This window comes from Erpetoichthys calabaricus, chromosome 6 (assembly GCF_900747795.2).
Source record: "Erpetoichthys calabaricus chromosome 6, fErpCal1.3, whole genome shotgun sequence".
Taxonomy (NCBI): Eukaryota; Metazoa; Chordata; class Cladistia; order Polypteriformes; family Polypteridae; genus Erpetoichthys; species Erpetoichthys calabaricus.
The window spans coordinates 51153825-51157045 of record NC_041399.2 but is presented as its reverse complement, the minus strand read 5'-3'; positions in this window follow the sequence as shown (position 1 = coordinate 51157045).

Genomic DNA, 3221 nt, shown 5'->3' with positions numbered 1-3221 from the left:
CTTTACTGTAAACTATTTAAATTGATGTTAACTAGCTAATTAATTATTCAACTATTAAGTTAGTCAATTATCTAAATTGGCCTATGAGTTAGTATATGTTCCCTAGTGAAATAATGATTATTTGCAGCAATGGGCTCCCCATCTGTTCAGGGCTCTAACCCCACCTGACTGTGGTAAACAGTATATTGGTGATTTTCCTAATATATGCCTCAATCTTGGTGGTATGGGGGTTGTAAATTGATTTGGTATGAGTGAATTGGAGGTGTTCAGTGGACAGACACCCCACCCAGAACCAGATCCAGACTGTGTTCTTTATCGGCGTTGATTCCCCATGACCCAGCATTGCAATAATTGGGATTAAAAAATGAATGAATGATTTTCAAAAGAACAAAGAACAGGAAGAATTATACTATCTCTTCAGGTATCTTTTTAAAGAGAAAAACATTATTTAAGAGTAATCGGGCAGAACTTCTTCTTGGCTCCTTGTATAATGCAGCATGGCAGTTGCAACATAAACTTAAGAATTTGTATGGACTTCAAAAAGGATATGACAACATATAATAGAGAAGAATATTAGCAAACATTGTCATTAAAAAGTTGCCTTACTTTTAAAAAATATGCAAAACTTTTGCTGACGGATGATTTTTTAAATGTGTCTGATTACAATGTAAGTGCTGAGCCAGCTTTGTACAGTAACTAGGCTTTATTGTTTACTTATCTACAGAATTATTAAACTTTGTTGAATGTGCATAAAATGAACCAAATTGAATTTTTCTCCTGAAATAATTAAAACACCAGGAAGATAGTCATCTAGTCTGCCAGATGAGAGCAAAGATATAAATTAGCAGCATTCAGTGATATTTCTGGAATACACGCATAATGGCCATCTAGGAACAAGTCAGACAACTGAAATCAATTAGAGACTTTGTTTGACACATACAAGATATTTTAAGAACAAAAGCAGGTTTGGCCACCTTCTACTTCCTTTTTACCTGCCTGCTTTTCGATTTTGTGTTCTATGCATTAACTGTCACCGTCACACTCCAGAACATGTCCACCTCCTTGATACAGTAGCCATTCACACTAAGAGTCTTTATACAGAAAACAGAGATCACTTCATCAATCTCTACTCAATGTCAGTGTCCATCCATCCATTGTCCACCGCTTATCCAAGGTCAGGTTGTGGGGGCAAGAGCCTAAGCAGGGAAGCCCAGACCTCCATCTCCCCGGCCACCTCCTCCAGCACCTCTGGGAGGACCCCGAGGCGTTCCCAGGCCAGCCAGGAGATATAATCCCTCCAGCGTGTCCTGGGTCTGCCCCGTGGCCTTCTCCCAGTGGTACATGCCCAGAACACCCTCCTAGGGAGGCGTCCAGGGGGCATCCTGACCAGAATGCCAAAACCACCTCATCTCAATGTGGAGGAGCAGTGACTCTACTCCGAGTCTCTTCCGGATAACTGAACTCCTCACCCTATCTCTAAGGGAAAGTCCAGCCACCCTGTGGAGAAAACTCATTTTGGCCGCTTGTATCCACGATCTTGCTCTTGTGGCCATAGGTGAGGGAAGGAACGTAGATCGACTGGTAAATCGATAGCCAGTGGCGTAGCTCGAGTTCACGCCACTTGGGGTGGGACGGGGCTTCAATTTGCCGCCCTCCAACATATCTGAATATGTTAACCTATTTAAATAGAAAATTAAAATGACGTATAGAGAAAATTTAAGATACATTTTGCATAGATTTATTTATATATAGAGAAACAGCAATATTTTTTTCACATATAAATATTTATAAGCATCAACTAGACAAGAATATAGTATAGACGCACTGATAAGCCGTGTTCTGATTTATAGTTTAATATAATTACGCTGCGAAAACCAGAATCGGTGTGGTGTACAAGTGATAGGTGGGGATGAGCAAGAACGCATTCGGATTGATAACGAAACGAAATTATACATTGTGAATTAGTTGTTTATCTTCCTAGAAATTATTATCGGTGTAATGTTTCTGTTTATTTTTGTTATTGCCTCATAAATTTCAACTGCCGTGTCTGATGCTGTCACAGAAGGACTGTCTGAAAATGATTTTTGAAGCATTTGTGGATGAAAATCAGAGAATTTTACTTTTTTTCCATTCATGAGTGATATTTTTCCGGACCCTGCTGCTTACACGTGAAGTGTTAGCCCCCAATAATGCCACCCCCAAAAATGTGCCGCCTGGAGCAGACCGCCCTCCGCCCGCCCCTAGCTATGCCACTGTCGACAGCCTCATCTTTTGGCTCAGCTCTTTCTTCACCACGACGGACCGTTGCAGAGCCTGCATTACTGCAGATACCGCACCAATCCGTCTGTCAAACACCCACTCCATGCTTCCCTCACTCGTGAACAAGACCCTGAGATACTTGAACTCCTCCACTTGAGGCAGTAATGTGTTCCCAACCCGGAGAGAGCATTCCACCCTTTTCTGGCAGAGAACCATAGCCTCGGATTTAGAGGTGCTGACTCTCATCCCCGCCGCTTCACACTCGGGTGCGAACCGCTCCAGTGAGAGCTGGAGGTCACTGTCCATTGAAGCCAACAGAACCACATCATCCGCAAATAGCAGAGACGAGATTCTGAGGTCACCGAACCATACCCCCTCAGCTCCTTAGCTGGGCCTAGAAATTCTGCCCATAAAACTTATGAACAGAATCGGTGACAAATGGCAGCCCTGGCGGAGTCCAACCTCAACAGGAAACGAGTTTGACTTATTGCAATGCAGACCAAGCTCCTGCTCCTCCTGTACAGGGAGTGAATGGCTTGTAACAACGAGCCTTGTTCCCCGTACTCTTGGAGCACACCCCACAGGATGCTTCGAGGGACACGGTCGAATGCCTTCTCCAAATCCACAAAACACCTGTGAACTGGTTGGACAAACTCCCATGCCCCCTCCAGGATCCTGGCCAGGGTGTAGAGCTGGTCCAGTGTTCCACAGCCGGGACGGAATCCGCATTGTTTCTCTTGAATCCGAGATTCGACTATCGACTGAACTCTCTTCTCCAGCACCTCTGAATAGACCTTACCGGGTAGGCTGAGGAGTGTGATCCCCCTATAGTTGGAGCACATCCTCCGGTCACCCTTCTTAAAAAGGGGGACCACCACCCCGGTTTGCCAATCCAGAGGCACTGCCCCCAATGTCCATGTGATTCTGTAGAGACGTGTCAAACAGAACAGCCCCACAACAAC